Below are 24,934 nucleotides of genomic sequence, written 5' to 3'. Positions count from 1 at the left end.
TGAGGATCTTTGAGGACATGCCGAACCTCCTTAGCCTCCTCAGAAAGTACAGCCGCCGATGAGCTTTCTTCACCAGCTGTGACGTGTTTAGTGTCCAGGTGAGGTCCTGGCTGAGGTGGACCCCCAGATATCTGAAGCTGCTCACTCTCTCCACTTCCAGACCCCGGATAAGAAGCGGCTGATGAGGGTTCCTCCTCTCCTTCCTCATGTCCACTATCATCTCCTTTGTCTTGTCGGTGTTGAGGGTGAGGTTGTTGTCCCCACACCATGTCACCAGACTGGCCACCTCCCTCCTGTAGGCTGCTTCGTCCCCGCCAGTGATGCGTCCTATCACAGCGGTGTCGTCGGCGAACTTCAGGATGATGTTGTCCTTGTGAGAGGCCACACAGTCATGGGTGAACAGGGTGTAGAGGATTGGGCTGAGAACACAGCCCTGTGGTGTGCCAGTGTTTGTGATGATGCTGGCTGAAGTCCTGTCCCCTATTCTGACAGACTGAGGCCTGCCAGTCAAAAAGTCCAGGAGCCAGTCACAGATGATGGGGTGTATTCCAAGGGAGAACAGTTTGTGGGTGAGCTTGTGGGGAACGACCGTGTTGAAAGCAGAACTGTAGTCAATAAAGAGCATCCTGATGTAGGAGTCTTTATTCTCCAGGTGTGAGAGGGAGGTGTGCAGTGCTGCAGCGATGGCGTCTGAGGTGGACCTGTTGGGCCGGTATGCGTACTGCAGGGGGTCTAGTGTGTCTGGAATGCTGCTCTGGATGTGGGTCAGCATCACTCTCTCAAAGCACTTCATAATGATCGGAGTGAGTGCTACTGGTCTGTAGTCATTCATTTGACATGATGTTAAGTATAATTTGACATAATTAAAATATTGCCTTCTTAAATAAATCTTAAATATAGAGGCAGAAAACAGCAGAGTAATCTTCTTTTAGATCTTCACAGCGACACAGTGAACTTCCTAAAGATAACTGAGCTTAACTGCTATTAAAGAACAAAGGTTCTTATTTTTTTCAAGTAAACTTCACAACCTCTAAAGCAACTACAATGAGTGAACCGAGAACGGGACACTATCTGATGGGAAAGCTGGGAATTTATGAAGTTGGGAAATTCCTGGGAGAAGGTGCTTTTGGCAAAGTGGCAAAATGTTCCAAGCTGGGAAGCAACGAATGTTTTGCCATTAAAATGGTGGATGACATGGATGCCGGCATGGATGAGGCCAAAGCCATTGGACTCATCAAATCTCTGGATCCCGATGTCAACAATCTCCTCAAGTTCCACGAGTCCTTTAAATACCTCAAGTTCATGTGCCTGGTCTACGAAATCCTGGATCAGAGCTTGGAGAGCCTCATGCGGAAAAACTCTTTCCGCCCGACTCATCTGTGTGCGATCAGAGCCATAGCTCAGCAGCTGCTGGTGGCTCTGAGCGCACTAAAGAGCATCAATGTTTTTCACGGCGACATTAAATTAGACAATATTATGATGGTCAACCAGGACTCAACGCCCTATAAAGTCAAACTCATCGATTTTGGTTTGGCCACGGACTCATGGGACCTGCAGCTTGGAGCCCTTGTCCAGATTGTTCCATTCAGAGCCCCACAGGTCAGTCTGGGCCTCCCTCTGGGCGTCGGTGCAGACATGTGGTCGCTTGGTGTGGTTTTGGCCTCCTTGTACTTCGGTAAGCTACCCTTCACCTACGATGAGGAATATGATACAATCCGTTGTGTGGTGCAGTGGTTTGGTTTACCTGAAGATGAACCTCTCTTTGAAGGACTCTTCACATCAGAGTTTTTCACCTTTGAGAAGGACTGCAGCAAACCTGGCTGGAGGTTCAACTCACCAAGCGAGTACACTCAAAAATCAGGGGAAGCAGTGCGAAGACTGAATACAATTCCAGACCTGGATCAAATGAAAGAGATTCTTGGATTCTTGGAATCTGGATTTGTGACATCAAACCGTTTGACATTGTGTCCTGCAGTTCTTCCATGAACAGCTCATCCAAGTCCACAGCTCCACCATCAGCTGCTGGAGACTTTCCCTCCATTCCTGGAAGTTGGGCCTGTCTCATTGTGTCTTCTGCTGTGGCAGCATAAGATGCCTTACTGTCCTCTGAAAGGTGCCTCATGGTGATAAAGTTATGAGCCAGGGCTTGACTAGGAGTGAATCTTTTGCGAGGATCAAAAGTCAGCATGTTTTTGAGCAGATTCAGAAATGCTTGGTGGTCGTCGTCATCAAACTGTTCAAAGGTGTCTCTGTGGATGTTTTCATGGTCCAGACTCTTCACCTGAACACATTTTTATTGGAAATCAGGACACTTCTGCCAGTGGAAAGAACAGCATCGACATCAAATCCATTGAAACTGGGATCCAGCTTCAGGAAGAACAAAACTTAAAGCAATTTTCCATGAATCTGGAGGAAGAGGAAGTAGCTTTAGTGAGTGAGGAACTCTTTTCATCTCCATTGGACAGACTGTCCTCCTCTAACACAACTGTTGGTGATGAACTAAAAACCATAACTGTGGATGCTCCACCACCAACAGAAGATCAACCAACACCAGCTGCTTCCTCAGAAAAACTACCAGACAGAACCTCAGAAGAAAATCCAACTGGCAGTGAAGAAAATCTAAAAGGTGGATCTTCCAAAGAGGAAAAAACAAAGACAAGATCAAAGTGCTTCAGAAGACTTAGGAGGTTCTTTACCAGAGTGAGAAAGTTCTTCACATTCAAAGTAACCTAAAAGATTTGGAAAAAAAAAAGAAAAAAAACACCTGTGGGTTTTCTCTGGGCACTCCAGGTTCCCAACTGCCCCACAACCCAGATGAGCGGAAAAAGATGGATGGATGTCTGGAAGGGTTTTTTCTGCACAAATCACTATGTGCAGAAATATTTGTGTTCTTTTGTGCATTAGTGGGTTCTCTCCGGGTGCTCCGGCTATCCCTAAATTCTAAATTAGACTTTTTTTTAAAGTGAATTAGAGGCTAAGAGCGCCATCTGCCCTCACCATCACCTCTACACGACACCTGCGTTCACTGTCTGCATCTACACCTTCTCTTTCTGTAAGGCTGTCTGAGCTGCATGTGGCTAAAACTGATAGTAATAATAAGTAGTTTGTTATGGTAAAAAAATATAATAATAATAATAATAATAAAATAATAATAAAATAATAAAATATACAAATCAATTATATAATAAGCAATTACTAATAAAAAATAAATAAAAATGAAAAGTAAATTAATACATAAATAAATAATAAATAAATAAATACTGTAAATGAATAAAAAAATTAAAATAAAATACATACGTATGTACGTACATAAATACAGACATACATACTTATCTACATGCATAAATGCTTACATACATACATACATACATACCTACCGACCGACCTACCGACCTACCTACATACATTCATACGTACGTACGTACATACATACATGCATAAATATATTAAATAACAGTCACCTACATATTTAGATAATGAACCAAATCAAAGCCGGGCAGTCTTGTGGGTTTTCTCCGAGCATTTTGGTTTCCCCACAGTAATTGTTAGTGATTGGCTAGTGACTGATAAATATCCCCTCCCTGAATCGCCACCTTATCGTGGTGGAGTGGTTTGCGAGCCCGAATGATCCAAGGAGCCAGTACCTGGGTGGTGTTCCACCTCAAACTGGTCCTGGGAGAGGGGCTAGACTAAGGGTGATTCAACCAAAAACATTTTCATTACTAGATCCACCTTCTCTCCCCAATAAGAGTTACCAGTGCCCCACCCTGGAGCCAGACTAGTTAGTTCTTGTCTGGTGGCTTTTAATTGCTCTGGGGCAGTGGACAGTGGGGCTGCTTGTGAAGAAATCCTTCTGGATGCTCTCTCCACAGTGAAGATCCACAGCAGAGTGGGAAGTTCTCGTGTTCGGCACAGCTTCATCAAGTCTTCAGCACCACAGGAACCTGCAGTGATGAGGCTGTGGTAACTGAAGACGAGCTGCTGCACGAGATAAAATAGGTTGCTGCCAACAGAGAGGCTCTCCAGCTGAGAGACTCCTTCATGATCCACTTTCCTGCAGAGGGAGCAGACCCATGGCACCTCCAGAATGGGGTTTTCTGTCCTCCAAGGACGGACAAACAACGGCTCTTTTGAGAGCCACCCACAAAAACTTTAAGAGTTTGATTCTCTCTTTTTCACAGTTTATATTCCAAATGTTTAAAGTCCTACATTATTTGAAAAGGTATTCATTTTCTTCTGTACCGTTTTTCCGTTTCGGGGTCACGGGGCTGCCGGAGCCTATCCTGGCCACTTGTGGAGTGGAGTTGAAAAGGTAAGAGTTTAAAACAGGTTAAATAGTACATATGGACCGGAGCAGAACTGCCCCCTTCATAAAATCACAATGCCATAGGTGCAGGATGCTGCTCAGTAGCATGAAAGCAGTCACCATTGATATGTATTACTGGGTTGACGGTCACGTGACATACTGGCACAGGTTTTACAATCAACCGCAAAAATTACGACAGTAAAATTTTACGATCAAGAGGAATTGTCTTGCACAGATTGGTTATCACATTTTAATAGAAAGAAAACAGGCTGGGAAGTGTGAGGTGGATGCTAACATAATAGTTTGGGTCATCAATGTAGAGTTTTATTAAGAAAGTGACTATTCGCAGATAATTTGTAAATACGAGAGGCCAGTGCTGAACCTAGGGATGGCTCGTTTGACACAACGCTTCGGCGCGCGGTTGACCTTCATGAAACAGAGTGTTTCGGCACAGTGTTTCGGGTCGTGTGTCAACTAGCGCAGATCACGTGGTGGATGAAGAATGACGCGCCAAATGATTCGTTTGGTCGAACCACGCTTCAGATGTCACTTGTGTTTTGAACAGTAGTAGCCCTATCTAGAAATGCGAAATGAATCCTGAACGTTTCCCGACCAGTTCCATTGTTTCCCCTGTATTGGAATCAGCGTCAGTTCACTGCACTATACCATGGCTCCTATTAAAAACGTTCTGTGGCTCAGGATCATTTCAACTCGGTTTTTCCTAATAAAACACTACATCATGAATGCTGTGTATCAAAAAAAACCACTGCGATGAATATATGATGGCACACCGTTTTCTTGTGGTTAGAGATAGCTTAGTGGAATAGTCAATGGCATACACTTCCAGAGACTCCAGGATTAAATCTGGCAATATCCATATTGTTTTTGCGTGTATTTTGTTCTTCATGTGACATGTATTTTGCTGTGTCAAACACTTCTCTTCTCATCACATGTACATTTTTCTTTTTTACGTTTTTTCATCATTATTTCCACATTGAAGTGTTACAAGGAGCTTTGTTGAAACATATTTCAATATACATCCAGTCCGCCACCAGATGCTGCTGTTCTGTGTGGTTTCGAAGCCCTGAATGGGTGGTTCATTTATCCGGCACAATAACATAAAACCCAATGAGGCTTCATGGGGCTTCTATTCCCATCCCTACCAGAACCTTTTTCTTTGCATCACGGACCTGGAAGAATGGTTAAGGTTAGATGTAAGTTTGCTGTGAGCCCTAACCCAACTGCTGTGATTGTGATGTGAAAATGTGTCTCTCCTATATGTGTGTATGAAGACAAAAAACTTAGCATTTCTGCTGTTCTTGAGGTCCAACTGTGTTCTGACAAAAAAGCCCTAGAGAGCAACAAAGACTAGAACTGTGACCACCATCACCTCTCGGCTGTGATCGTATAGTGGTTAGTACTCTGCGTTGTGGCCGCAGCAACCCCGGTTCGAATCCGGGTCCAAGCAGGATGTTCAGAAAATCTGAATGATCGCGTTCTGTAAACTTACAAGATTTTATCATGAACTCCTTCAAAGCTGTAAAACTTTACATCTTCTTGGAGCAAAAACACATCCAAGATGCCAGAACTTGGCTGTCTGGACTCCACATGCCCAACAGCTTCAGTCTGTTGGACAACACTTCCACAACTTCAAAATGCTTTGGAACTTCAATTAAACCGTCATTATTTTGGATTCCTTCATGTACGCTAAACAACGAGAATTTCAATGTCTATTACGTCACGCCTGTCCAAGGGCGGAGTGAGTTATTACTTGTCCCTGACGGCCTACGATGCTGCTGCTGGAGCTGGACGGAAAGGCCATTGTGAGCCCTAACCCAACTGAAAAAAAGATAGTCTTAAGAGTATTTGTTGTGAAAGTTGTAGGTAAGTCATACAGATTTTCAATGGTTTTAATCCCTGCTATCCTGTTGACTGTTCAGGGGCTCTTCATGTGATCAGTGCATGTTCCTTGTGCTGACCGTCCAGGGTTGCGTATTTTTTTTGCTGCAAAGGCCTATGTAACTGAAGGTCAAAATTGTGCTATAATTAGATTATGGCTTAGGAGCTCCGTACAACAGCATCATCTGTACATCAACTTACAAGAAAATACCTCACAAAACACTTACCATACGCACAACAATCATAGTTTCTGCTTTCAACAAGCCTAAAGGGAACTCTCAAACAAACCTGTACTCTCCTTATGAATGCAGCCACTCCTCTCTATGACCATCCATGGGCATGGATAACCCAAAAAGCTACAGCAACCGTACAGGTGCACATGGCTTTAGCTTTAAACATCTATGGCCTTTAGTCACCAAGTTCCCATCCAAGTGTAGCAGCAACACACAATTCTGTGCATTTGAATTGATCTCACTGTCAGATTCTTCTACCGGTGAAAATCTGAATAAATAGTTAGCAGCATATGCTACTTATGCAGTGCTTTACTACCTTCCTAGGAGGCTTGCTTTAAATTCACAGTCCCATTCCCCAATAGACACACACATTCACACATTGCTAAATATTGGCACCAACCTTAAACGACCAGGACAAAAACTGGATTTAATGTCTTGCCCAAGGACCCTTGGACACATGGGAAGGCATGGTGGAAATGAGCCTGTTATTTTTGTCTTCATTTTGGTGTCAATTTCAGACTCAGTAAAGAGTTGGTTTTCTTGTCTCACACCTGGGTGTACCAAGATCTCTATGGTGTTTTCTGTATGGTGATTAAAGCCAGTTTCTACCCACATGCCGCTGTTAGGCTGATACTAAGTAAAGAGAGAATGGAACAATGTTTTTGACTAAAAGGGGCAAAAATATTGTGAATGAAAGACCAGAGTGGTCACCTGCTGTGATTGTGATGTGAAAATGTGTCTCTCCTACATGTGTGTACGAAGACAACAAACTTAGCATTTCTACTGTTCTTGAGGTGCAACTGTGTTCTGACAAAAAACACCTGGAGAGCAACAAAGACTAGAACTATGACCACCATCCCTTCTCAGCTGTGATCGTATAGTGGTTAGTACTCTGCGTTGTGGCCGTAGCAACCCCGGTTCGAATCCGGGTCACAGCAAGATGTTCAGAAATTCTGAATAATCCATTTCTGTAAACTTACAAGATTTTATCATGAACCCCTTCAAAGCTGTAAAACTTTACATCTTCTTGGAGCAAAAACACATCCAAGATGCCAGAACTTGGCTGTCTGGACTCCACATGCCCAACAGCTTCAGTCTGTTGGACAACACTTCCGCAACTTCAAAATGCTTTGGAACTTCAATTAAACTGTGATTATTTGGGGTTCATTCATGTACACTAAACAATGAGAATTTCAATGTCTATTACGTCACGCCTGTCCAAGGGCGGAGTGAGTTATTACTTGTCCCTGACGGCCCACGATGCTGCTGGAGTTTGACGGAAAGGCCATTGTGAGCCCTAACCCAACTGAAAAAAAGATAGTCTTAAGAGTATTTGTTGTGAAAGATGTAGGTGAGTCATACAGATTTTCAATGATTTTAATCCCTGCTATCCTGTTGACTGTTCAGGGGGTCTTCATGTGATCAGTGCATGTTCCTTGTGCTGACCGTCCAGGGTTGCGTATTTTTTTTGCTGCAAAGGCATATGTAACTGAAGGTCAAAATTGTGCTATAATTAGAATATGGCTTAGGAGCTCCGTACAACAGCATCATCTGTACATCAACTTACAAGAGAATACTTCACAAAACACTTACCATACGCACAACAATCATAGCTTCTGCTTTCAACAAGCCTAAAGGGAACTCTCAAACACACCTGAACTCTCCTTATGAATGCAGCCACTCCTCTCTACGACCATCCATGGGCATGGATAACCCAAAAAGCCACAGTAACCGTACAGACCATCCATGGGCATGGATAACCCAAAAAGCCACAGCAACCGTACAGGTGCACATGGCTTTAGCTTTAAACATCTATGGCCTTTAGTCACCAAGTTCCCATCCAAGTGTCACAGCAACACACAATTCTGTGCATTTGAATTGATCTCACTGTCTGATTCTTCTACCGGTGAAAATCTGAATAAATAGTTAGCAGCATATGCTACTTATGCAGTGCTTTACTACCTTCCTAGGAGGCTTGCTTTAAATTCACAGTCCCATTCCCCAATAGACACACACATTCACACATTGCTAAATATTGGCACCAACCTTAAACGACCAGGACAAAAACTGGATTTAATGTCTTGCCCAAGGACCCTTGGACACATGGGAAGGCATGGTGGAAATGAGCCTGTTATTTTTGTCTTCATTTTGGTGTCACTTTCAGACTCAGTAAAGAGTTGGTTTTCTTGTCTCACACCTTGGTGTACCAAGATCTCTATGGTGTTTTCTGTATGGTGATTAAAGCCAGTTTCTACCCTTATGCCGCTGTTAGGCTGATACTAAGTAAAGAGAGAATGGAACAATGTTTTTGACTAAAAGGGGCAAAAGTATTGTGAATGAAAGACCAGAGTGGTCACCTGCTGTGATTGTGATGTGAAAATGTGTCTCTCCTACATGTGTGTACGAAGACAACAAACTTAGCATTTCTACTGTTCTTGAGGTCCAACTGTGTTCTGACAATAACACCTGGAGAGCAACAAAGACTAGAACTATGACCACTATCCCTTCTCAGCTGTGATCGTATAGTGGTTAGTACTCTGCGTTGTGGCCGTAGCAACCCCGGTTCGAATCCGGGTCACAGCAAGATGTTCAGAAATTCTGAATAATCCATTTATGTAAACTTAAAAGATTTTATCATGAACTCCTACAAAGCTGTAAAACTTTACATCTTCTTGGAGCAAAAACACATCCAAGATGCCAGAACTTGGCTGTCTGGACTCCACATGCCCAACAGCTTCAGTCTGTTGGACAACACTTCCGCAACTTCAAAATGCTTTGGAACTTCAGTTAAACTGTGATTATTTGGGGTTCATTCATGTACACTAAACAACGAGAATTTCAATGTCTATTACGTCACGCCTGTCCAAGGGCGGAGTGAGTTATTACTTGTCCCTGACGGCCTACGATGCTGCTGGAGTTGGACGGAAAGGCCATTGTGAGCCCTAACCCAACTGAAAAAAAGATAGTCTTAAGAGTATTTGTTTTGAAACATGTAGGTAAGTCATACAGATTTTCAATGGTTTTAATCCCTGCTATCCTGTTGACTGTTCAGGGGCTCTTCATGTGATCAGTGCATGTTCCTTGTGCTGACCGTCCAGGGTTGCGTATTTTTTTTGCTGCAAAGGCCTATGTAACTGAAGGTCAAAATTGTGCTATAATTAGAATATGGCTTAGGAGCTCCGTACAACAGCATCATCTGTACATCAACTTACAAGAGAATACTTCACAAAACACTTACCATACGCATAACAATCCTAGCTTCTGCTTTCAACAAGCCTAAAGGGAACTCTCAAACACACCTGTACTCTCCTTATGAATGCAGCCACTCCTCTCTATGACCATCCATGGGCATGGATAACCCAAAAAGCCACAGCAACCGTACAGGTGCACATGGCTTTAGCTTTAAACATCTATGGCCTTTAGTCACCAAGTTCCCATCCAAGTGTCACAGCAACACATAATTCTGTGCATTTGAATTGATCTCACTGTCAGATTCTTCTACCGGTGAAAATCTGAATAAATAGTTAGCAGCATATGCTACTTATGCAGTGCTTTACTACCTTCCTAGGCTTGCTTTAAATTCACAGTCCCATTCCCCAATAGACACACACATTCACACATTGCTAAATATTGGCGCCAACCTTAAACGACCAGGACAAAAACTGGATTTAATGTCTTGCCCAAGGACACATGGGAAGGCATGGTGGAAATGAGCCTGTTATTTTTGTCTTCATTTTGGTGTCACTTTCAGACTCAGTAAAGACAGCGGCAATGATAGAGTCTTCTTCTTGAAGGTTGGTTTTCTTGTCTCACACCTTGGTGTACCAAGATCTCTATGGTGTTTTCTGTGTGGTTATTAAAACCAGTTTCTACCCACATGCCGCTGTTAGGCTGATACTAAGTAAAGAGAGAATGGAACAATGTTTTTGACTAAAAGGGGCAAAAGTATTGTGAATGAAAGACCAGAGTGGTCACCTGCTGTGATTGTGAAGTGAAAATGTGTCTCTCCTATATGTGTGTATGAAGACAACAAACTTAGCATTTCTACTGTTCTTGAGGTCCAACTGTGTTCTGACAAAAAAGCCCTGGAGAGCAACAAAGACTAGAACTATGACCACTATCACTTCTCAGCTGTGATCGTATAGTGGTTAGTACTCTGCGTTGTGGCCGTAGCAACCCCGGTTCGAATCCGGGTCACAGCAAGATGTTCAGAAATTCTGAATAATCCATTTCTGTAAACTTACAAGATTTTATCATGAACCCCTTCAAAGCTGTAAAACTTTACATCTTCTTGGAGCAAAAACACATCCAAGATGCCAGAACTTGGCTGTCTGGACTCCACATGCCCAACAGCTTCAGTCTGTTGGACAACACTTCCGCAACTTCAAAATGCTTTGGAACTTCAATTAAACTGTGATTATTTGGGGTTCATTCATGTACACTAAACAATGAGAATTTCAATGTCTATTACGTCACGCCTGTCCAAGGGCATAGTGAGTTATTACTTGTCCCTGACGGCCTACGATGCTGCTGGAGTTGGACGGAAAGGCCATTGTGAGCCGTAACCCAACTGAAAAAAAGATAGTCTTAAGAGTATTTGTTGTGAAAGATGTAGGTGAGTCATACAGATTTTCAATGATTTTAATCCCTGCTATCCTGTTGACTGTTCAGGGGCTGTTCATGTGATCAGTGCATTTTCCTTGTGCTGACCGTCCAGGGTTGCGTATTTTTTTTGCTGCAAAGGCCTATGTAACTGAAGGTCAAAATTGTGCTATAATTAGAATATGGCTTAGGAGCTCCGTACAACAGCATCATCTGTACATCAACTTACAAGAGAATACTTCACAAAACACTTACCATACGCATAACAATCTTAGCTTCTGCTTTCAACAAGCCTAAAGGGAACTCTCAAACACACCTGTACTCTCCTTATGAATGCAGCCACTCCTCTCTACAACCATCCATGGGCATGGATAACCCAAAAAGCCACAGCAACCGTACAGGTGCACATGGCTTTAGCTTTAAACATCTATGGCCTTTAGTCACCAAGTTCCCATCCAAGTGTCACAGCAACACACAATTCTGTGCATTTGAATTGATCTCACTGTCAGATTCTTCTACCGGTGAAAATCAGAATAAATAGTTAGCAGCATATGCTACTTATGCAGTGCTTTACTACCTTCCTAGGAGGCTTGCTTTAAATTCACAGTCCCATTCCCCAATAGACACACACATTCACACATTGCTAAATATTGGCGCCAACCTTAAACGACCAGGACAAAAACTGGATTTAATGTCTTGCCCAAGGACCCTTGGACACATGGGAAGGCATGGTGGAAATGAGCCTGTTGTTTTTGTCTTCATTTTGGTGTCACTTTCAGACTCAGTAAAGACAGCGGCAATGATAGAGTCTTCTTCTTGAAGGTTGGTTTTCTTGTCTCACACCTTGGTGTACCAAGATCTCTATGGTGTTTTCTGTATGGTGATTAAAGCCAGTTTCTACCCACATGCCGCTGTTAGGCTGATACTAAGTAAAGAGAGAATGGAACAATGTTTTTGACTAAAAGGGGCAAAAGTGTTGTGAATGAAAGACCAGAGTGGTCACCTGCTGTGATTGTGATGTGAAAATGTGTCTCTCCTATATGTGTGTACGAAGACAACAAACTTAGCATTTCTACTGTTCTTGAGGTCCAACTGTGTTCTGACAAAAAAGCCCTGGAGAGCAACAAAGAGTAGAACTATGACCACCATCCCTTCTCAGCTGTGATCGTATAGTGGTTAGTACTCTGCGTTGTGGCCGCAGCAACCCCGGTTCGAATCCGGGTCACAGCAAGATGTTCAGAAATTCTGAATAATCCCTTTCTGTAAACTTACAAGATTTTATCATGAACCCCTTCAAAGCTGTAAAACTTTACATCTTCTTGGAGCAAAAACACATCCAAGATGCCAGAACTTGGCTGTCTGGACTCCACATGCCCAACAGCTTCAGACTGTTGGACAACACTTCCGCAACTTCAAAATGCTTTGGAACTTCAATTAAACTGTGATTATTTGGGGTTCATTCATGTACACTAAACAATGAGAATTTCAATGTCTATTACATCACGCCTGTCCAAGGGCGGAGTGAGTTATTACTTGTCCCTGACGGCCTACGATGCTGCTGGAGTTGGACGGAAAGGCCATTGTGAGCCCTAACCCAACTGAAAAAAAGATAGTCTTAAGAGTATTTGTTGTGAAAGATGTGGGTGAGTCATACAGATTTTCAATGATTTTAATCCCTGCTATCCTGTTGACTGTTCAGGGGCTGTTCATGTGATCAGTGCATGTTCCTTGTGCTGACCGTCCAGGGTTGCGTATTTTTTTTCCTGACAAGGCCTATGTAACTGAAGGTCTAAATTGTGCTTTAATTAGAATATGGCTTAGGAGCTCCGTACAACAGCATCATCTGTACATCAACTTACAAGAGAATACTTCACAAAACACTTACCATACGCATAACAATCCTAGCTTCTGCTTTCAACAAGCCTAAAGGGAACTCTCAAACACACCTGTACTCTCCTTATGAATGCAGCCACTCCTCTCTACGACCATCCATGGGCATGGATAACCCAAAAAGCCACAGTAACCGTACAGGTGCACATGGCTTTAGCTTTAAACATCTATGGCCTTTAGTCACCAAGTTCCCATCCAAGTGTCACAGCAACACACAATTCTGTGCATTTGAATTGATCTCACTGTCAGATTCTTCTACCGGTGAAAATCTGAATAAATAGTTAGCAGCAGATGCTACTTATGCAGTGCTTTACTACCTTCCTAGGAGGCTTGCTTTAAATTCACAGTCCCATTCCCCAATAGACACACACATTCACACATTGCTAAATATTGGCGCCAACCTTAAACGACCAGGACAAAAACAGGATTTAATGACTTGCCCAAGGACCCTTGGACAGATGGGAAGGCATGGTGGAAATGAGCCTGTTGTTTTTGTCTTTATTTTGGTGACACTTTCAGACTCAGTAAAGACAGCTGTTGTGATAGAGTCTTCTTCTTGAAGGTTGGTTTTTTTGTCTTACACCTTGGTGTACCAAGATCTCTATGGTGTTTTCTGTATGGTGATTAAAGCCAGTTTCTACCCACATGCCGCTGTTAGGCTGATACTAAGTAAAGAGAGAATGGAACAATGTTTTTGACTAAAAGGGACAAAAGTATTGTGAATGAAAGACCAGAGTGGTCACCTGCTGTGATTGTGATGTGAAAATGTGTCTCTCCTATATGTGTGTATGAAGACAACAAACTTAGCATTTCTACTGTTCTTGAGGTCCAACTGTGTTCTGACAAAAAAGCCCTGGAGAGCAACAAAGAGTAGAACTATGACCACCATCCCTTCTCAGCTGTGATCGTGTAGTGGTTAGTACTCTGCGTTGTGGCCGCAGCAACCCCGGTTCGAATCCGGGTCACAGCAAGATGTTCAGAAATTCTGAATAATCCCTTTCTGTAAACTTACAAGATTTTATCATGAACCCCTTCAAAGCTGTAAAACTTTACATCTTCTTGGAGCAAAAACACATCCAAGATGCCAGAACTTGGCTGTCTGGACTCCACATGCCCAACAGCTTCAGTCTGTTGGACAACACTTCTGCAACTTCAAAATGCTTTGGAACTTCAATTAAACTGTGATTATTTGGGGTTCATTCATGTACACTAAACAATGAGAATTTCAATGTCTATTATGTCACGCCTGTCCAAGGGCCGAGTGAGTTATTACTTGTCCCTGACGGCCTACGATGCTGCTGGAGTTGGACGGAAAGGCCATTGTGAGCCCTAACCCAACTGAAAAAAAGATAGTCTTAAGAGTATTTGTTGTGAAAGATGTAGGTGAGTCCTACAGATTTTCAATGATTTTAATCCCTGCTATCCTGTTGACTGTTCAGGGGCTGTTCATGTGATCAGTGCATGTTCCTTGTGCTGACCGTCCAGGGTTGCGTATTTTTTTTGCTGCAAAGGCTTATGTAACTGAAGGTCAAAATTGTGCTATAATTAGAATATGGCTTAGGAGCTCCGAACAACAGCATCATCTGTACATCAACTTACAAGAGAATACTTCACAAAACACTTACCATACGCATAACAATCATAGCTTCTGCTTTCAACAAGCCTAAAGGGAACTCTCAAACACACCTGTACTCTCCTTATGAATGCAGCCACTCCTCTCTACGACCATCCATGGGCATGGATAACTCAAAAAGCCACAGTAACCGTACAGGTGCACATGGCTTTAGCTTTAAACATCTATGGCTTTTAGTCACCAAGTTCCCATCCAAGTGTCACAGCAACACACAATTCTGTGCATTTGAATTGATCTCACTGTCAGATTCTTCTACCGGTGAAAATCTGAATAAATAGTTAGCAGCATATGCTACTTATGCAGTGCTTTACTACCTTCCTAGGAGGCTTGCTTTAAATTCACAGTCCCATTCCCCAATAGACACACACATTCACACATTGCTAAATATTGGCGCCAACCTTAAACGACCAGGACAAAAACTGGATTTAATGTCTTGCCCAAGGACCCTTGGACACATGGGAAGGCATGGTGGAAATGAGCCTATTATTTTTGTCTTCATTTTGGTGTCACTTTCAGACTCAGTAAAGACAGCTGTTGTGATAGAGTCTTCTTCTTGAAGGTTGGTTTTCTTGTCTCACACCTTGGTGTACATAGATCTCTATGGTGTTTTTTGTGTGGTTATTGAAGCCAATTTCTACCCACATGCCGCTGTTAGGCTGATACTAAGTAAAGAGAGAATGGAACAATGTTTTTGACTAAAAGGGACAAAAGTATTGTGAATGAAAGACCAGAGTGGTCACCTGCTGTGATTGTGATGTGAAAATGTGTCTCTCCTATATGTGTGTATGAAGACAACAAACTTAGCATTTCTACTGTTCTTGAGGTCCAACTGTGTTCTGACAAAAAAGCCCTGGAGAGCAACAAAGAGTAGAACTATGACCACCATCCCTTCTCAGCTGTGATCGTATAGTGGTTAGTACTCTGCGTTGTGGCCGCAGCAACCCCGGTTCGAATCCGGGTCACAGCAAGATGTTCAGAAATTCTGAATAATCCCTTTCTGTAAACTTACAAGATTTTATCATGAACCCCTTCAAAGCTGTAAAACTTTACATCTTCTTGGAGCAAAAACACATCCAAGATGCCAGAACTTGGCTGTCTGGACTCCACATGCCCAACAGCTTCAGTCTGTTGGACAACACTTCCGCAACTTCAAAATGCTTTGGAACTTCAATTAAACTGTGATTATTTGGGGTTCATTCATGTACACTAAACAATGAGATTTTCAATGTCTATTACGTCACGCCTGTCCAAGGGCGGAGTGAGTTATTACTCGTCCCTGACGGCCCACGATGCTGCTGGAGTTGGACGGAAAGGCCATTGTGAGCCGTAACCCAACTGAAAAAAAGATAGTCTTAAGAGTATTTGTTGAGAAAGATGTAGGTAAGTCATACAGATTTTCAATGGTTTTAATCCCTGCTATCCTGTTGACTGTTCAGGGGCTGTTCATGTGATCAGTGCATGTTCCTTGTGCTGACCGTCCAGGGTTGCGTATTTTTTTTCCTGACAAGGCCTATGTAACTGAAGGTCTAAATTGTGCTTTAATTAGAATATGGCTTAGGAGCTCCGTACAACAGCATCATCTGTACATCAACTTACAAGAGAATACCTCACAAAACACTTACCATACGCACAACAATCATAGCTTCTGCTTTCAACAAGCCTAAAGGGAACTCTCAAACACACCGGTACTCTCCTTATGAATGCAGCCACTCCTCTCTACGACCATCCATGGGCATGATAACCCAAAAAGCCACAGCAACCGTACAGGTGCACATGGCTTTAGCTTTAAACATCTATGGCCTTCAGTCACCAAGTTCCCATCCAAGTGTCACAGGAACACACAATTCTGTGCATTTGAATTGATCTCACTGTCAGATTCTTCTACCGGTGAAAATCTGAATAAATAGTTAGCACCATATGCTACTTATGCAGTGCTTTACTACCTTCATAGAAGGCTTGCTTTAAATTCACAGTCCCATTCCCCAATAGACACACACATTGACACATTGCTAAATATTGGCGCCAACCTTAAACGACCAGGACAAAAACAGGATTTAATGACTTGCCCAAGGACCCTTGGACAGATGGGAAGGCATGGTGGAAATGAGCCTGTTGTTTTTGTCTTCATTTTGGTGTCACTTTCAGACTCAGTAAAAACATCGGCAATGATAGAGTCTCCTTCTTGAAGGTTGGTTTTTTTGTCTCACACCTTGGTGTACCAAGATCTCTATGGTGTTTTCTGTATGGTGATTAAAGCCAGTTTCTACCCACATGCCGCTGTTAGGCTGATACTAAGTAAAGAGAGAATGGAACAATGTTTTTGACTAAAAGGGACAAAAGTATTGTGAATGAAAGACCAGAGTGGTCACCTGCTGTGATTGTGATGTGAAAATGTGTCTCTCCTATATGTGTGTATGAAGACAACAAACTTAGCATTTCTACTGTTCTTGAGGTCCAACTGTGTTCTGACAAAAAAGCCCTGGAGAGCAACAAAGAGTAGAACTATGACCACCATCCCTTCTCAGCTGTGATCGTATAGTGGTTAGTACTCTGCGTTGTGGCCGCAGCAACCCCGGTTCGAATCCGGGTCACAGCAAGATGTTCAGAAATTCTGAATAATCCCTTTCTGTAAACTTACAAGATTTTATCATGAACCCCTTCAAAGCTGTAAAACTTTACATCTTCTTGGAGCAAAAACACATCCAAGATGCCAGAACTTGGCTGTCTGGACTCCACATGCCCAACAGCTTCAGTCTGTTGGACAACACTTCCGCAACTTCAAAATGCTTTGGAACTTCAATTAAACTGTGATTATTTGGGGTTCATTCATGTACACTAAACAATGAGATTTTCAATGTCTATTACGTCACGCCTGTCCAAGGGCGGAGTGAGTTATTACTCGTCCCTGACGGCCCACGATGCTGCTGGAGTTGGACGGAAAGGCCATTGTGAGCCGTAACCCAACTGAAAAAAAGATAGTCTTAAGAGTATTTGTTGAGAAAGATGTAGGTAAGTCATACAGATTTTCAATGGTTTTAATCCCTGCTATCCTGTTGACTGTTCAGGGGCTGTTCATGTGATCAGTGCATGTTCCTTGTGCTGACCGTCCAGGGTTGCGTATTTTTTTTCCTGACAAGGCCTATGTAACTGAAGGTCTAAATTGTGCTTTAATTAGAATATGGCTTAGGAGCTCCGTACAACAGCATCATCTGTACATCAACTTACAAGAGAATACCTCACAAAACACTTACCATACGCACAACAATCATAGCTTCTGCTTTCAACAAGCCTAAAGGGAACTCTCAAACACACCGGTACTCTCCTTATGAATGCAGCCACTCCTCTCTACGACCATCCATGGGCATGATAACCCAAAAAGCCACAGCAACCGTACAGGTGCACATGGCTTTAGCTTTAAACATCTATGGCCTTCAGTCACCAAGTTCCCATCCAAGTGTCACAGGAACACACAATTCTGTGCATTTGAATTGATCTCACTGTCAGATTCTTCTACCGGTGAAAATCTGAATAAATAGTTAGCACCATATGCTACTTATGCAGTGCTTTACTACCTTCATAGAAGGCTTGCTTTAAATTCACAGTCCCATTCCCCAATAGACACACACATTGACACATTGCTAAATATTGGCGCCAACCTTAAACGACCAGGACAAAAACAGGATTTAATGACTTGCCCAAGGACCCTTGGACAGATGGGAAGGCATGGTGGAAATGAGCCTGTTGTTTTTGTCTTCATTTTGGTGTCACTTTCAGACTCAGTAAAAACATCGGCAATGATAGAGTCTCCTTCTTGAAGGTTGGTTTTTTTGTCTCACACCTTGGTGTACCAAGATCTCTATGGTGTTTTCTGTATGGTGATTAAAGCCAGTTTCTACCCACATGCCGCTGTTAGGCTGATACTAAGTAAAGAGAGAATGGAACAATGTTTTTGACTAAAAGGGACAAAAGTATTGTGAATGAAAGACCAGAGTGGTCACCTGCTGTGATTGTGATGTGAAAATGTGTCTCTCCTATATGTGTGTATGAAGACAACAAACTTAGCATTTCTACTGTTCTTGAGGTCCAACTGTGTTCTGACAAAAAAGCCCTGGAGAGCAACAAAGAGTAGAACTATGACCACCATCCCTTCTCAGCTGTGATCGTATAGTGGTTAGTACTCTGCGTTGTGGCCGCAGCAACCCCGGTTCGAATCCGGGTCACAGCAAGATGTTCAGAAATTCTGAATAATCCCTTTCTGTAAACTTACAAGATTTTATCATGAACCCCTTCAAAGCTGTAAAACTTTACATCTTCTTGGAGCAAAAACACATCCAAGATGCCAGAACTTGGCTGTCTGGACTCCACATGCCCAACAGCTTCAGTCTGTTGGACAACACTTCCGCAACTTCAAAATGCTTTGGAACTTCAATTAAACTGTGATTATTTGGGGTTCATTCATGTACACTAAACAATGAGAATTTCAATGTCTATTACGTCACGCCTGTCCAAGGGCGGAGTGAGTTATTACTTGTCCCTGACGGCCTACGATGCTGCTGGAGTTGGACGGAAAGGCCATTGTGAGCCCTAACTATCGAATTACATAAATGCCAAAAATTGAAAGGGCGTAAAGACAACTAAGCGGGCGTATTTAGAAACTGAGTGAGTGAACCTTAAAACTGTGATGGCGCAATTCTAACCAAGCGACCCCGTATTTTACAACTGAACGGCTGAAATCCTAACTGAGCAGTAATCCTGCTCGGTCAGTTCTCTTTTGCGCCCTCACCTGGATTTACGCTCAGTGTTAAGGGGGCGTTTTTGTCACTTGGGGGCAGGAACATTTCTGGTTGATCTGATTGGCTGAAATTTGCATGCCAAGCAGCGGGGCGGGACTTTCATTTTGGGGCTTTAATAGAAAAGGAACGGCGGCTGTAACGTGGATTAAAAGCATTAAAACTGTAACAAATGCAGTGGATTTCACATGAGAAAAACTTACACCACAAAAAAACCCGCTGCACTTTCTTACCTTAGTTTTGGGTCGTTGGTTAATGTTTTAATCCACGTTACATCCACGTTTTTTTTTTCTATGATTGCCTCTAACAGGGGGGGACAAACAAGTTTGACACAAAGAGCTGACATTTCTAACTGTGATATTTAATGAGTCACAACACACACTGACCTGCCAGACAAACACACAATTAAAGCCATGTTATGTGCCATAACCCCCTCCTCTCATTACAACAGCGCCGTTTCAGTTTTGAGTGTTTTTCTGTATTTAACGTTAACACACATACCGGTGAAACATGCATGCTGGTGTGTGTTTGAAAAAGGCAGCGAGCGCAAAACTGAGTTGGTTGTGATCTATTTTTTCAGTCATCAATCAGCATTTCTAATCCATCAAAGTCCTCATCTTCTGCATCTGGAACAGCTGGACTACATCTCTATCAGACATACCGGCTTCCCTTTCCTCATCAGAGTCCATCTCTTTGCTATGCGGCTCCTAAGAACAGTGAAAGCAGACGCGTCAGGCCAAGTTTAAGTCCTGCAGTCCCAAAGTAATTCGCCGGCGCTGCGTCCCGGTAAGGGGGGAGGATGGACAGCTTTTCACGGTCATCTGCTGATAGCAGCGCTGAGCCTCGAGTCGATCTTCCAACGCAGGCCTTTTCTTATCCGCGGAAACTCAGCAGCTGCTGCGTCTTCTTGTCTTGTCAGAGTTGGTTTTCCAGCGTCCTCACTTCCGAACCATAGATTCATTATTTTAAATTCTCTGGCAGCTGAGGTTCGATAAGTTAGAAAGATCTTCAAGGTTCGGACTTCTTGCTTCTTCCAATAACTCTTCTGATCAACGTTCAAATATGTCAGCAAGTATCTAAATCCTTTTGTATCAACACAGAGAGTGAACCACAAATGCATTTCTGAAGAAAAAAGATCGTTTTTTTGCCTTTTAATCAAAATTGTTCGCTTTAAGCTGTGAATGCAGACATGCAGCAGCCGGCTGCCAAGGGACCGTCAACTAAGTGCAACCTCTGTGAAACACCACTGTGTAAAAATCAATAATCTTACAAAAAAATCATAAAACTATTATAAAGCATATTCTTGTTACAATGCATATTTTGTAGGAAAGTCCATCTTTATTTTACCTTGTTTCATATACTTTTTCAAATTTTAATAGATATGAATCATGACTAAAGTTATCAGTAACTTGACATGACCTTATTGTCATACTAAAATAAAGAATGTCAATAGTTCACTTTATTTATTTATAGGAATTTTTCATATTTACAAATGGATCAGATTTGGTCAAAAACCCTGAATAGCTCTGAAGGTGCCAAAAATTTTTTTTGCATAATCTTTATTTTAGTAGGAAAATAAGGTCATGATTAGTCAGTACAGGAGGTTTGGTGACAGAAGTTTTAGTATCTTCAGAGCTATTGAGTATTTATGTTATGATTCATATCTCTATTAAATTTTAAGAACTATAAGAAATAAAATAGAGGTTGACTTTCTAACAAAATTTAGTATAATAAATAATAATGTAGCATGACTATGCTGACGAGTCTTCATTACCAGTCCATATAAATATAGACATTTATTCGCTTTTTAAAAGTTCACTGATTTTTACAGAATGCTGTTTCACAGAGGTTGCACTTTGTTGACGGTCCCTTGGCAGCCGGCTCGCTGCTCTGTTTGCATTCACAGCTTGAAACGAACAATTCTGATTAAAAGGCAATAAAAACAAACTTTTTTCTTTAAAAATGCTTTTGTAGTTCACTCTCTGTGTTAATACAAAATGAGTGACATACTTGCTGACACATTTGAACGTTGATCAGAAGAGTTATTGAAGCAGGAAGTCAGAATCTGTGAAGATCTAATTTAACCGAACCACAGCTGCTCTATTCCCGTGTTCCTCCGCGTAGCTGATAGCTTGCAGTTTAAACTATGCCTCATAATCGTGTCTCTTTGCATTTCCAGGGTTTCCAAAACGAAGTAGTTCTGCATTATGCTCATATCTGCTCCTTTGTACTATGGGGGGGGGGGTCTTCTTTCACGTCCTCTCCTCTCTCCGTACCGTCATCATGCTGTTCTGCTGTTCTCTCCTCGATCCTCTTTGCTGAAGTCACACAATAACACATTAGGGCCGCTCTGTAAATTTTGGAGAAAATGTAAGACTTTCACCTTATGGTTGTGAAAGTAGTGAATATAGAAAATATGATAAAAGGCAGAGAGCTGCATGCAGCTCAAGAGCCGCCTGTTAAACCCCCCCCCCCCCCGCACTGAAAAATGAAGGTCCCGCCCCTCTGCCTCGCCGATAAGCCATGCGAATTTCAGCCAATCAGATCAACCAGAAAGGTTCCTGCCCCAAAAGTGACAAAAACGCCCCCTTAACACTGAGCGTAAATCCACATGAGCGCGCAAAAAGGAATTGACCGCGCAAGATCACTTCTCAGTTAGAATTGCGCCTGCGCGGTTTTAAGGTTCACTCACTCAGTTCCTAAATACGCCCGCTTAGTTGTCTTTACGCCCTTTCACTTATTGGCAGAAACGTAATTCCATACTAACCCAACTGAAAAAAAGATAGTCTTAAGAGTATTTGTTGTGAAAGATGTGGGTGAGTCATACAGATTTTCAATGATTTTAATCCCTGCTATCATGTTGACTGTTCAGGGGCTGTTCATGTGATCAGTGCATGTTCCTTGTGCTGACCGTCCAGGGTTGCGTATTTTTTTTGCTGCAAAGGCCTATGTAACTGAAGGTCAAAATTGTGCTATAATTAGAATATGGCTTAGGAGCTCCGTACAACAGCATCATCTGTACATCAACTTACAAGAGAATATTTCACAAAACACTTACCATACGCATAACAATCATAGCTTCTGCTTTCAACAAGCCTAAAGGGAACTCTCAAACACACCTGTACTCTCCTTATGAATGCAGCCACTCCTCTCTACGACCATCCATGGGCATGGATAACCCAAAAGCCACAGCAACCGTACAGGTGCACATGGCTTTAGCTTTAAACATCTATGGCCTTTAGTCACCAAGTTCCCATCCAAGTGTCACAGCAACACACAATTCTGTGCATTTGAATTGATCTCACTGTCAGATTCTTCTACCGGTGAAAATCTGAATAAATAGTTAGCAGCATATGCTACTTATGCAGTGCTTTACTACCTTCCTAGGAGGCTTGCTTTAAATTCACAGTCCCATTCCCCAATAGACACACACATTCACACATTGCTAAATATTGGCGCCAACCTTAAACGACCAGGACAAAAACAGGATTTAATGTCTTGCCCAAGGACCCTTGGACACATGGGAAGGCATGGTGGAAATGAGCCTATTATTTTTGTCTTCATTTTGGTGTCACTTTCAGACTCAGTAAAGACAGCTGTTGTGATAGAGTCTTCTTCTTGAAGGTTGGTTTTCTTGTCTCACACCTTGGTGTACATAGATCTCTATGGTGTTTTTTGTGTGGTTATTGAAGCCAATTTCTACCCACATGCCGCTGTTAGGCTGATACTAAGTAAAGAGAGAATGGAACAATGTTTTTGACTAAAAGGGGCAAAAGTATTGTGAATGAAAGACCAGAGTGGTCACCTGCTGTGATTGTGATGTGAAAATGTGTCTCTCCTATATGTGTGTATGAAGACAACAAACTTAGCATTTCTACTGTTCTTGAGGTCCAACTGTGTTCTGACAAAAAAGCCCTGGAGAGCAACAAAGAGTAGAACTATGACCACCATCCCTTCTCAGCTGTGATCGTATAGTGGTTAGTACTCTGCGTTGTGGCTGCAGCAACCCCGGTTCGAATCCGGGTCACAGCAAGATGTTCAGAAATTCTGAATAATCCCTTTCTGTAAACTTACAAGATTTTATCATGAACCCCTTCAAAGCTGTAAAACTTTACATCTTCTTGGAGCAAAAACACATCCAAGATGCCAGAACTTGGCTGTCTGGACTCCACATGCCCAACAGCTTCAGTCTGTTGGACAACACTTCCGCAACTTCAAAATGCTTTGGAACTTCAATTAAACTGTGATTATTTGGGGTTCATTCATGTACACTAAACAATGAGAATTTCAATGTCTATTACGTCACGCCTGTCCAAGGGCGGAGTGAGTTATTACTTGTCCCTGACGGCCTACGATGCTGCTGGAGTTGGACGGAAAGGCCATTGTGAGCCCTAACCCAACTGAAAAAAAGATAGTCTTAAGAGTATTTGTTGTGAAAGATGTAGGTGAGTCATACAGATTTTCAATGATTTTAATCCCTGCTATCATGTTGACTGTTCAGGGGCTGTTCATGTGATCAGTGCATGTTCCTTGTGCTGACCGTCCAGGGTTGCGTATTTTTTTTGCTGCAAAGGCCTATGTAACTGAAGGTCAAAATTGTGCTATAATTAGAATATGGCTTAGGAGCTCCGTACAACAGCATCATCTGTACATCAACTTACAAGAGAATACTTCACAAAACACTTACCATACGCATAACAATCATAGCTTCTGCTTTCAACAAGCCTAAAGGGAACTCTCAAACACACCTGTACTCTCCTTATGAATGCAGCCACTCCTCTCTACGACCATCCATGGGCATGGATAACCCAAAAAGCCACAGTAACCGAACAGGTGCACATGGCTTTAGCTTTAAACATCTATGGCCTTTAGTCACCAAGTTCACATCCAAGTGTCACAGCAACACACAATTCTGTGCATTTGAATTGATCTCACTGTCAGATTCTTCTACCGGTGAAAATCTGAATAAATAGTTAGCACCATATGCTACTTATGCAGTGCTTTACTACCTTCCTAGGAGGCTTGCTTTAAATTCACAGTCCCATTTCCCAATAGACACACACATTCACACATTGCTAAATATTGGCGCCAACCTTAAACGACCAGGACAAAAACTGGATTTAATGTCTTGCCCAAGGACCCTTGGACACATGGGAAAGCATGGTGGAAATGAGCCTATTATTTTTGTCTTCATTTTGGTGTCACTTTCAGACTCAGTAAAGACAGCTGTTGTGATAGAGTCTTCTTCTTGAAGGTTGGTTTTCTTGTCTCACACCTTGGTGTACATAGATCTCTATGGTGTTTTTTGTGTGGTTATTGAAGCCAATTTCTACCCACATGCCGCTGTTAGGCTGATACTAAGTAAAGAGAGAATGGAACAATGTTTTTGACTAAAAGGGACAAAAGTATTGTGAATGAAAGACCAGAGTGGTCACCTGCTGTGATTGTGATGTGAAAATGTGTCTCTCCTATATGTGTGTATGAAGACAACAAACTTAGCATTTCTACTGTTCTTGAGGTCCAACTGTGTTCTGACAAAAAAGCCCTGGAGAGCAACAAAGAGTAGAACTATGACCACCAT

The 24,934-nt window shown here is 42.3% G+C and overlaps 5 non-coding genes across 5 annotated transcripts; all 5 read left to right on the top strand.

The window, feature by feature from the left end:
* The first annotated feature begins 12,198 nt into the window (after positions 1 to 12,198).
* trnah-gug (transfer RNA histidin (anticodon GUG)) lies at positions 12,199 to 12,270 on the top strand. The gene has a single exon. It is a non-coding gene; the product is annotated as a tRNA-His (tRNA).
* Positions 12,271 to 13,828: 1,558 nt separating this feature from the next.
* Positions 13,829 to 13,900, top strand: trnah-gug (transfer RNA histidin (anticodon GUG)). Its single transcript has one exon. It is a non-coding gene; the product is annotated as a tRNA-His (tRNA).
* Positions 13,901 to 15,458: 1,558 nt separating this feature from the next.
* trnah-gug (transfer RNA histidin (anticodon GUG)) lies at positions 15,459 to 15,530 on the top strand. Its single transcript has one exon. It is a non-coding gene; the product is annotated as a tRNA-His (tRNA).
* Positions 15,531 to 17,087: 1,557 nt separating this feature from the next.
* Positions 17,088 to 17,159, top strand: trnah-gug (transfer RNA histidin (anticodon GUG)). The gene has a single exon. It is a non-coding gene; the product is annotated as a tRNA-His (tRNA).
* Positions 17,160 to 18,716: 1,557 nt separating this feature from the next.
* Positions 18,717 to 18,788, top strand: trnah-gug (transfer RNA histidin (anticodon GUG)). The gene has a single exon. It is a non-coding gene; the product is annotated as a tRNA-His (tRNA).
* Positions 18,789 to 24,934: the final 6,146 nt, after the last annotated feature.

The sequence above is a fragment of the Oryzias latipes genome, chromosome 2, assembly GCF_053564925.1.
Source record: "Oryzias latipes strain Hd-rR chromosome 2, Olatipes_Hd-rR_3.1".
NCBI classification, from domain to species: Eukaryota; Metazoa; Chordata; class Actinopteri; order Beloniformes; family Adrianichthyidae; genus Oryzias; species Oryzias latipes.
This window is presented reverse-complemented; position numbering and strand designations above follow the sequence as displayed.